The sequence below is a fragment of the Talpa europaea genome, assembly GCF_964194135.1.
Source record: "Talpa europaea genome assembly, chromosome: 6".
Lineage (NCBI taxonomy): Eukaryota > Metazoa > Chordata > Mammalia > Eulipotyphla > Talpidae > Talpa > Talpa europaea.
In genome coordinates, this window is record NC_140072.1 from 90,125,329 (window position 1) to 90,136,024 (window position 10,696).

General features: G+C 40.6%; 1 pseudogene across 1 annotated transcript; it reads left to right on the plus strand.

Annotated features, from left to right (window-relative positions):
• The first annotated feature begins 7,870 nt into the window (after nt 1–7,870).
• LOC311171837 (tubulin alpha-1C chain-like) lies at nt 7,871–8,804 on the plus strand (annotated as a pseudogene). Its single transcript has 2 exons — nt 7,871–8,057; nt 8,157–8,804. The product of its transcript is annotated as a tubulin alpha-1C chain-like (transcript).
• Nucleotides 8,805–10,696: the final 1,892 nt, after the last annotated feature.

Consider the following 10,696-nt stretch of genomic DNA (forward strand, 5'->3'; position numbering starts at 1 on the left):
GCTTCTGTGCAGTATTACCATTTGCTTCACTGGGGATGGAATTGACTTTTGTCTTTTGGAAAACATAAACAAACTGTACTGCTTGTTCAAGAGGGCTGTGATTAAAATCTTTAAGCATTTGTTCCTGCCAAGGTAGTTTTCTTGCATTTTGCTCTCTGTGTTTCAGCATGTGTGTGGGTGTGGGTGTTTATAAACAAGACTAAGTCTGATTTCATAAGGGCTTTCTAAAATTAATTCTGTCTAATAGAATATGACTTTTTGCTTTGATATTACTAAAAATCTGATGAGTAAAGCAAAGCTAGTGAAATGTGTTAGCAGCATGCAGAACAAAATCTTTAAAAATATATCTGGTTACACAGTATATTGTCATGTGAAGGTATAAAATGGGAGAAATGTTGATTCTCTTTGTAACTGATATTGTGAAACCTTTTATGAGCTTTAAAATAAAGTTCATCTTATGGTGTCATTTCTAAATGGCTTTGTTATTGACTTAAAAATGAAATTGGGGAGAGTAGTATGAATCATTGTAGGAGAAATAGTTTTGTGTGCAAATCCAATTTTTCTGCTGCTTGTATGTTATCTCTTTTAATAAAAAAAGATTTATTCATTTATGTATACAAGAAGTAGGGGATAGGCCAGAGGTGTGGGGGGGGGGTGAAAAGATTCACCAGAGACAGAGTGGGGAGCAGAACAAGCAGATCTACTGAAATACACATAGGAGAGATCTGCTGTGGGTTAGCTACCTGGCCAGGGATTGAACTAATACACAGTGGCTGCTGATAGCTTGATAGGTCTGAGACTCAACCCCTTTGCCACTAGGGAGGCCCTATGTTAATCTCTTTTGTAAATGAAAATGATTTTACCCTGATAGAAAAGTAGGATATATTTATTACGTTAAATATTTTTTAAAGTATAAGGTGGAATATAATTTTTAATCTATCACACAGAGAAAATAATTGTTGCCTGTTCTTCAAGCCTTTTCTTCTTTATGGCAGTTACCTGTCAGTATATGAGTTAGCGGTGTTGTGTAAGCAATGTTTTTAAAACTAAATAGTAGGGAATTTAAATAAGATCAAGGTGTTATAAATTCACTACTATACTGACTTACATTGTAAAGGCAGGCAAAATATCTTAAACAATACTGGTATTTGTGGATTTAGGTGTTTCTCAAATTTTGCTATTATGAATAATACAGCTGTGAATCTAGGCTATTTGTTTTTTTTTTCCCCCCCTAAGGACAAATTGGATGCTTTGGTTGTGGGGCTGGGAGAAGACATTTACTCTCACATAGAAGTCTCCTGGGCATTTAGGTGCAACTATGTTATACTCCTTAACTGAGGCCCAATTTTTCCTCACTAGGGAGGAAAATCTTTTAACAGCTGCCAGTCTATTGCATTAGCTGCTGTTCAGTTACTGTGCACCGGTACTTCCTATTAACTAGTTTAACCCTCAGAATGATCCTTGGGTGAAAATAATTTTTTTAATTTATTTAAGGTCACATAGGAAGTATCAGAATTGCTTAAAATAAACCCAGGGAACTCAACCCAAATTTTAAAGCCCACATTCTAGCTATTGTACGTTAAGTAACTTGTCTTCATTTGCATGTCTGGTATGTACTTCAACATTTAAAATTTACCTATTTGAATTTCATGAATAATTTACTCATTTATAATATTTGTGGATTTTATGTAAAATGTTCTTATTAAGGCTCAACTACTTGTCACATATAAAACATTTTCTCACTTTCTGTCTTATATCTTTGTGTTACTTAATCTCTTAGGGTTTTAAATGGTTTTTCATAACATTCTCTTAATGTACACCAATGTAGACTCAGTGGGGGTATATAGTTACCCACTGAGATGTGAAGATAGATTAGTGTCCTGCTAACAAATGGGAAGCTTGGTTTTTTTTAAGAAAAGATTTTTCAACATATAATGGGAAAGCGTTTTTTTGTTTTTACCTCGAGAACCTGATGATCCTGGGGAATATCAATCCAGCTTCAATCAGCTACTTTTGTTTAAAAGTCAGAAATTTTCTGTAGCATCATTTTTTTGTAAAGATGAACCAACATTTTTATAAATGTTTCATTTGACTATAGTTTACAAACTTCAGAATTGTGTTTATGAGTGTAGGAAAACTAGTGAGTGCTATGTTGGCTACTGTAATGTGTCAATATCACTGGTTCACATATTGGTGATATGTACCTAGTAATCTAGTATCTGTAGGCTGTGAACCTGTTTGGATAAATGCTGTTTAACAAAGGATTGAATTTTATATTACTTACATTGTTATTTTGTGTCAATATTTCCAAAAATATATAGTTGTCTTAGTAAGTGATAACGAACAGAATTGAATCTTGAGCCTAGTTTGTCGTGAGCGTTCTGTCTGCATGCAATGATTAACTTACTTTCTTGGGTAAAATCTCTACTCCTTAGTTTTTATTGCCTTGGATTCTTTATCAGAAACATGTGATATGCCTCTCCACAAAACAACTATGGAGAGTTATTTTCTGAAAAGCCATGATAGATCTTCAGCTCCTGTGATCTATAGCTAGCCTTAGGTATTTCCTAAAAGACAACCCGTCAAAACTAGTTATTTGTGAGTCTGTATGTGCATATGATTTGTAAATAATATAAGCATGTGTGAAAACCAGCTTTTCTACTCATTAGTGGTTTATTTTCTCAGTTGTAGGATGGCATGGGCCCTTTAAAAATTCTTACCCTGCTTAAGGACAGGGGGCAGGATGGTATAGTGGACCTTTTTGGGTAGGCAAAGACTTGGTCTTACAATCCAAAGGTCTGCTTTATGTTGTTTACCCCAGGTGTGATGGTTTCTCGGCACCCAAATTTCCTGAATCTATATAACCTTGGCTGAATCTGTCTCTGATGCTGTGGATTCCTCCAGCTAAGGCAAGGTTTCTCAACCTCAGCACTACTGACAAAATGATCATTGAGATTCACTATTCTACAAAACCACTGAACTACAAAGTTCTATGTAGATTCCACTAGTGTAATATAGAGTAAAAAGGAATAGAAAAAAATAAGCAAAACAAACTAGAACTATGACTAAAATTGTGACTACCAGAGAGAGACAGTGGAGGGGGAGGGTGGGGAAGGCACCAAATGTAAGGCAACATGATAGATTGTGGTGGAGGGTTATGGGGGCTTTGGTGGTGGTTGGGATGTGGTAACATCCATCTAACAAAATGTGAACCCATTCCCCATCATACAGTGTTGTCAACCAATGTTAGCACTTACTGTGTGCCTTCCAGTGCCCCAGGCTCTTGCTAGGTGCTGTTCCTCAGGCTCCAAAATAATCTCAGGAAGGTATTGTTCCCATTTCACAGGTGGGAAATGGAATGTAAGACATAGTCTAAGTGAAAAGGCGAATCAGAATTTCTGTGTGACTCCAAAGCCAGTGTTCTCACTAGGGTGGTAGAATGATACACGTTAGCGTACATTTATTTGGGGGTTAAAGCTCAATATGTCAAAATACACTTTCATCATCTTGAAAATTCTATTGGAGGACTCAAATCTCCCCTCTAAAATTATCCATAAAATTCAGCCATGTTAAGATGAGCTCTTTTTTTCACCATCTATATCGTTTTTAAATTCATGCTTATGTGAAACACCAAAACTTTACCAGATATTTAATCCCATGTTTTCAAAACAGGTGAGACCAGTATTTTTAAAAAACAACAACAACAATAAAACAATAAAACTCAGTGTATCAGAAGGAATCAAGATGATGAATATTGTTGGTTGATGCTGCTGTTAGACAATTGTAATTGTTCCTCTGTAAAACAAAAATCAAGCTTGCCTATTCATTGAACATTGGACTAGAAACTGATTTTGCCACACAGGCTACGTAATAGAATTTCTCAGGGGGCTTCAAGAAAAATGGACCAGTCCTCAGAGATTCTGGTTTAATTGGTCTGGGCATCAGGATTTGAAAATCCTCTCAGATAAAGCTAATGTACAAATGCAAGAACCACTGAAATAATGACTACATGTGAAGTGTCCTATGTGATAAACTTCAACAATTTAGTCCTAACAATTTGAAGTTTTGTTTTCAGATCCTGATACGATAAAAAGTGATAATGCTCATCCATTTATGTTTTCTTCTACTTAGCCTCATCTTTATTTTTTAATTGATGAAGTACCATTGTTAATATTTTGGAAATACAAGATTTCTCCCCTTAGGTGTGGTCATCATAGCTTTCCCACCACCAAGCACCCATAGTCCTCCCTCATAGTCCATTGTGCTCACTCCCTTCAAAACCCTTGTCTTCTAATATTTCAACATGTGTTTTTTCTCCTCAGATTTTTTGTCTCTGAGGATGGTCATCTCAGATATTGGTCCAAAAAGGGTCATTTTTCCTCAGATATCTTTTTCTTCCCCAAACCCTCATCTTCTCCTAATATAGTGGTTCAACATGCGTATTTTCTCAGATTTTTTTTGTCTCTGGGGACTGTCTTCTCAGATACTGGTCCAAAAAGGGTCATTTTTCCTCAGATTTTTCTTTCCAAAACCCTTGTCTTCTCCTAATGTAGTGCTTTAACATCTGTATTTTCTCTCTCCCTTTCTCTTTCCCCTTCCCTTGGATGTCTCAGGTCCTAGTTTTCAAGGATTTCTTTCATAGTTTGTCTTTGACTCTTTTTGGTTTCTCTGTATTCCACATGCAGGTAATACCATCTGGTAATTATCTTTCTCCTTGTGGCTTATTTTACTGAGCATAATCCCTTCGAGCTCCATCCATGTTGCTGCAAATGGCACAAGTTTATCTTTTTTGATATCTGAGTAGTATTTCAGTGTGTGTGTGTGTGTACATCACATCCTGATCTACTCATCTTTTTTAGGGCATTTAGGTTGTTTTCATATCTTGGCTATTGTAAATAGTGCTGCTGCAAGCATGGGAGCACAGGTTTCTTTTTCAGTAAGTGTTTTTGTGTTCTTTGGGGAGATACCTAGGCGTGGAATTGCTGGATTGTGTGACAGGTCCATTCTTAGTCTTCTGAGGAACCTTCACACGGCTTTCCCTTAGGTGCTGGATCAGTCTACCTTCCCACCAACAGTGAAGAGGTTCCTTCCCACATCCTTGTAAGCACTTGTTTCTGGCCCTTCCGATATGGGCCATTCTTACTGTATAAGGTGGACTCTTGTTTTGATTTGGATTTTCCTGATAATAAGTGATAATGAACATTTTTTCATATGCTTTTGGTCATCTACATGTCTTCTTTGTAAAGTGCCTATTTAGCTCTTCTGCCTATTTTTTTGATTGGATTGTTTTCTTTTTGTTAAGTTATATGAGCTCTTTGTTGATATCAGTTCCTTGTCAGATGTATGCAAATCTTTTCTCCCATTCTGTGGGGTGTCTCTTCATTTTGGTTACTATCTCTTTTGCTGTACAGAATCTTCTCAGTTGGATATAGTCCAGTTTTCCTTGCTGCTAAGGTCAAATCTGCAAAGATATTTCTAGAGTTTATGTCATGAGGTGTTTTCCCTATGCCTTTTCTCATTGGCTATATCTAACTTCCTTATACCTTAGGGGGTTGATACTGTAAATGGACTGCTAAGCCTTTCCGTAGTCCATGTACATTATTCGCTTGTGTATTTATCGTGTAAGGCTTGTGCCATAATGAGAGTGAGCCCCTCAGATGGTGGTGTGAGTTAAATGCTTTGGTGCTTTTAAGTGATCCTTTCCTGCATCCTCTCACCTCAGCATCCTCTCCTCAGACTCACTTTGTACCAGAGGTTTCCTACAAATGAACTCCCTTTATGTGCTCCTTTTATTACTTAAAGTACCGAGATTAGTAAGCAACCCCCTCTAGTACTTGCTCCAGCTGAGCTGGGGGTAATACTGAGTAGACAATTAGGTGCTTACATGGTTTTTAAATCAAACATATGTGGCTGCACATTCTAGTTCTACTTTTTACAATTGGCATGACCTTGGCCTTGATCTCCCCAAGTTGGTTTCTTCTGTAATAGCAGTTTCTGCCTCCACAAAGGGGTTGTGAGGATTCCAGGAATTTGTACACATGAAGTGTTTGTTGATTTTGAAGAAGAGCAGGCAGCCAATGCAGGCTTACCATTCTGGTGACGAGCCCTCCTCACTCTTCCAGCTCCTCTTCTTAGCTGTTTTCTCCAATAGCAACATCTATACTGTTTTCTACTTACCTTTGCCCTCTATATACACAAACACACTGATTTTTTTTGTTTCCTTCCTTTTATGTTTTCTGTGAAAACTGTGGTTTTTAAAATAGACACAGGCAGTCTGAGCATGTCTTTCTTCCTGCTCAATGAACCAGCCAGTCACTGTGGAAACTCAGAGTCTGTTCATTATTGCTGGGTGCCCGAGGGCACCTCTTTTCTAAACACTTCTAGGTTTGGAAATGTTCTGAAAGCCAAATGGTGCCAAAAACATCTCAGGAGAATCACTTTATAGTCCTAAATCAGTGGACAATACTCCCTCAGCCCCAAAGATGTGGTGAATGTAGGATTTGTGAAGTGTTCTGTTTACTAATATAAAAAATACCTATGTAGAAGACTGTAATAATAGCCCTTCCCCTTCATATAATAAACACAAGAGTGGCATTCTATTTTTTTTTTTAATGAACCAGTCTTTGTTTAGAAAATTTGAAAGAATGAGCACTTTAGGAGGGCCTCCCCAGTGGCGCAGCGGTTGAGCGCTGGGTTGCGAACTGCCCGCAGCCTCTACAGTGCTGGTTCAATTCCCGGCTGCTCCCCGGCCACTGGAGGAGGGTCCCGCATGGTGCGCAGACCACTCCTGCCGCCCGCTGCTCCCCTCAGCAGTGTACTTCGGTCCTTCTGCCTGCTCTGCTCCCCGCTCTGGCTCTGGTGAATTCTCTCACCCTCCCACGCTTCTGACTGTACCCAGTGCTTGTATAAATAAATAAATAAATAAATAAATAAATCTTTATTAAAAAAAAAAAAAAAAGAATGAGCGCTTTAGCTAGTCACTGCAATGCTCACCCTTCATCTTCACCACCTACCTTCTCACCACCTACCTCTCAAACCAGTCTTTTATAACACCCAGAACATCTCTCAAAACTGTAGTAGTATTATCAGGGCCAATTGGCCCCAAAATGTCCTTCACAGCTATTTATTAGGTTCAGGATATGATTGAGGATTATCCACTTCATTTGGTTATCATAATCAGTTTAACAACTTTTAATGCTAGGAGTTTTAGATGAGATTTTTTGACATTTTACAGCTATACTATCTGCACATAATTTCCCTAAAGGGCAGCTTTAGTAGAGAAATTAGAAAATGGTTCTTTATTAAGTACTCATCAGGCAGTGCTTGTATCCCTTATATCAGAAGACATCGTTAAATATGGCTCACAAGCCCAAAGGTTTATATAGATTTTACAGAATATGTGTGTTTACATCTTTATAGAAGTTACTGGGGTGACATAGTGATTAGTATCATATATATTTCTTCATTAGTAAATAACACATGTCTAAAAGTAACCAGCTTAACAGCCACAAGAATAGAATAGCAGGTCTTTACAATTGCAGTTTTCATGGAACAGAGTTGTATGTCCTGCTTGACTGATTGATACGTGTTCCACGTACAGCGATGTATTACTATTATGCTCACCTGAGTGTTTATCTATCTGAAATGCCTGTCCATAGGTTTTAGCCGTGGGACCTCAGGGGCAGGCATCACCTTCACATATTAATCAGGTCTCTCAGCTGTTTCAAGGAAGACAATTATAGAAAGAATATTTGCATTTAATTAAAAAAAAAAGACACATTGACTAGGTTCTCTTACATTGACTGCCTAAGAGTCGAGCTGTAAGAAGCAACGACCTCTTGTCTTCCTGTCCGCCATCTGCTCTGCAGCTATGAAGCAGCAACCATGTGTGAGTGCATCCCTCTCCATGTTGCAGGCTGGTATCCAGATCAGTAATGCCTGTTGGGAACTCTACTGCCTGGAGCATGGCATCCAGCCTGATGGCCTGATGCTCAGTGACAAGACCATTAGGGTAGGAGATGACTCCTCTAACACCTTCTTCCATGATTCGGGCTCTGGCAAGCATGTGCCCAGGGTAGTGTTTGTAGCTCTGTAACCCATAGTCATTTATGAAAGTTCTCACTGGCACCTACTGCCAGTTCTTCTACCCCAAGCAGCTTGTCACAAGCAAGATGCTGCCTATAGCTATGCCCAAGGGCACTACACCATTGACAAGGAGCTCATTAGCCTTATCTTGGACTGAATTCGGGAATTGGCTGACCAGTGCACAGGTCTTCAGGGCTTTTTGGTTTTCTATGCCTTTGGTGGGAGAACTGTTCAGAGCTCACACCTCTGCTGATGGACCATTTCCCTGTTGATTATGGCAAGAAGTCCAAGCTGGTATGCTCAATTTACATCCCCCCACCCAAGATTTCCACATTTACATCACCTCACCCAAGATATGTAGTTGAGGCCTACAAATCCATCCACACAACCCACATCTCCCTTGAGAACTCTGATTGTGCCTTCATGGTGGACAATGAGGCCCTCCATGACATCTTCATAGGAACCTCAATGATGAGTGCCCAACCTATACTAACTTAACAGCCCTACTAGCCAGATTGTGTACTCCGTCATTGCTTCCCTCAGATTTGATGAAGCCCTTAATGTTGATCTGACAGAGTTCTAGACCCACTTGGTGCCCTATCCCCACATCCACTTCCCTCTGGCCACAAATGCCCTTATTTCTGCTGAGAAGGCCTACCATGAATAGCTTTCTGTTGCAGAGATCACCAGTATGTGCTCTGAGCCAGCCAGATGGTTAAATGTGACCCTTAACATGGTAAATATATGAATTGCTGTCTGTTGTACTGTGGTGGTGTGGTTCCCAAAGATGTCAATGCTGCCACTGCCACCATCAAGAACAAGCATACCATCCAGTCTGTGGATTGGTGCCCTATTGGTTTTGAAGTTGGCATTGATTACCAGCTTCCCATTGTGGATCTGTTGGAGACCTGACCAAAGTAGTGAGCTGAATGCATGCTGAGCACCACTACAACCACTGCTGAAGCCTGGGCCCACCTGGACCACACATTTAACTTGCTGTATGCCAAACCTACCTTTGTTCACTGGTATGTGGGCTAAACCATGGAGGAAGGAGGACTTTCTGAGGCCTGTGAGGGCACAACTTACCTTGTGGAGGATTATGAGATTCTTTTGAAGGCGATTCTGTTGAAGGAGAGAGTGAGGGAAAAGGAAGGAAACACCAAATTTACTGTCACAAAAGTGCTGCTTTTGCAGCTTTTTTTTTTTTTTTTAAAGATTTATTTATTTTTTATACAAGAACCAGGGTACAGGCCAGATGTGCGGGAGGGTGAGAGGATTCACCAGAGACAGAGCGGGGAGCAGAACAGGCAGACTGACGAAATACACTGCTGAGGGAGCAGCGGATGAGACAGGAGAGGTCTGCTTGCCATGTGGGTTGCTCCGACGCCGGCGGGGGATCGAACCGGCACTGCAGAGGCTGCAACAAGCTTCACAGTGCGGCGCTCAACTGCCTGCGCCACCAGAGAGGCCCTTTTACAGCTTTTTTAAATATGGAAATGTTGTGGTCTGATCAATTGATTTGTATGTAGCAGCATTTACACTCATAAATTATTGACCTATGTTTAAAACATGAATGGGCCTCCTCTGGTGGCGCAGTGGGTTAAGCGCTGCACTGTGAAGCTGCCTGCAGCCTCAGCAGCACCAGTTAGATCCCCGCAGGCCAGCGAGGGTCCCACATAGCATGGCAGACCTCTCCTGCCTTGCCCGATGCTCCCCTCAGCAGTGTATTTCATCAGTTTGCCTGTTCTGTTCCCCTCTCTGTCTCTGGTGAATATTCTCACCCTCCTGTGCATCTGGCCTGTACTCCAGTTCTTGTATAAATAAATAAATATTTAAAAGCAAAACAAAACATGAAGCTTTGTTATAAAGTTTCATTTCTGTAATAAGTTTGAGTAAAGTATTCCCTGTCTTAAAAAACAAACACAAGAAAACATTGATTAGCCAGTCTGTGGACGTGGCCTTGTGTTCTGGGCCTCCCCTCTGTTCCTGCAAATGTCTTCTCTCCCCTTGCAAACTAGTGTCCTGGGCAGGATGGGAAGTCCCCCAGCGGACCTTGCAGATATACACCATCCTCTTTCAAGGAGTTAGGAAAACTTGTGAAGGGTGCCCAGAAGCATGTGTTGTAAGAACACGGCCACTTCAAGCCAGGGATGGGGAGGAGGGAGGACATGTCTCAGAACAGGGGTCTCCTAGCATGGAAACATACACACCCAGCATAGAGTCTACTGGCATGTATTTTCCCTAGTTCTCCCTGCCATCTCAGAAAATATGCATTATCCCAACTTGCCATGCAGGAAACTGGCCTGAAAGTGATTCTCGGTGCTTGGTCTGCAGGTTTAGAAGCCCAAGTGTCACAAGTAATCCCTGAAGTTGCACAAACTTAGGGTGAGCTGAAATGCTGAGGAACCCCTCCCAAGGAGGGAAGCAGGGAGTGCTCATTCCTATCTTGTCACTGGGAATCATCACAAATAACAAAAAATTCACAAGTCTCCTTCCCTGATCAAAACTCCTTGGCCTTCACCATTTGCCCCAGAAAGCTTGCCAATTGCTGAGACCTCAGTGTTCTGGTGTCTGTCACTTCACCTCCTCCCTGCCCTGGGGGGTGGGGCCC